The sequence below is a fragment of the Chrysochloris asiatica genome, unplaced genomic scaffold (assembly GCF_000296735.1).
Source record: "Chrysochloris asiatica unplaced genomic scaffold, ChrAsi1.0 scaffold00005, whole genome shotgun sequence".
Classification (NCBI taxonomy): Eukaryota; Metazoa; Chordata; class Mammalia; order Afrosoricida; family Chrysochloridae; genus Chrysochloris; species Chrysochloris asiatica.
Window position 1 is genome coordinate 31563678 of NW_006408523.1, and position 859 is coordinate 31564536.

Consider the following 859-nt stretch of genomic DNA (forward strand, 5'->3'; position numbering starts at 1 on the left):
GAAGCTTAGCTATCCTGGCCTCCGAGGAGCACTCTGGCTGCACTTCTTCCAAAACAGATATATATACACACATGGAGTCCTGATGTAACACTGTGGGTTAATGCACTGGACTGCAAAGTCAGTTTGAATCACAAGATCAGTGGTTCAAACTCACCATTCGCTCCTCGGAATCTGTATATATGGTCGCCATGAGTCAGAACATATCCTACAACATTTAACCACTTAACAACAACAACAACACACACACACAATACACACATAATACACACACACACACACACACACACATATATATATATAGCAGTTTGAAACTACCAATCATTCCATGGGGAGAAAATTGAGGCTTTTTGTTCCTGTATAGATTTACAGCCTTGGAAATCCTACGCAGGGTATCCATGAGACGGAACTGACTCCAAGGCACACCACCACCATCACCATACAACCACATATATATTTGGAGTCCTGGTGTGGCACTGTAGGATAATGCACTGGGCTGCAAAATTGCTTGGAACTGCAAGGTAGGCAGTCCAGATTCAACAGTCAGTCACTCCTTGGAAACCTTATAAAGGGCCACTATAAGCCAGAACTGACTCAAAGACCCTTAACAACAACATACATATGCCTATATAAGTCTTACAATCCTGGATTCTAAGGAACACTCTGGTTGTGCTTCATCCGAAACAGATTTGTTTGATTTTTCTAGCACTCCATGGATAGTACTTTTAATATTCTTCTAGAACACCATAACCCAAATGCAACAGTTCTTTTATGATCTTCCTTTAACATGCATATGAGTTATTGAAAATATCATGATTTGGGTCAGATGTATATTAAAAAGTGTTTAAAAACAGACATCTTT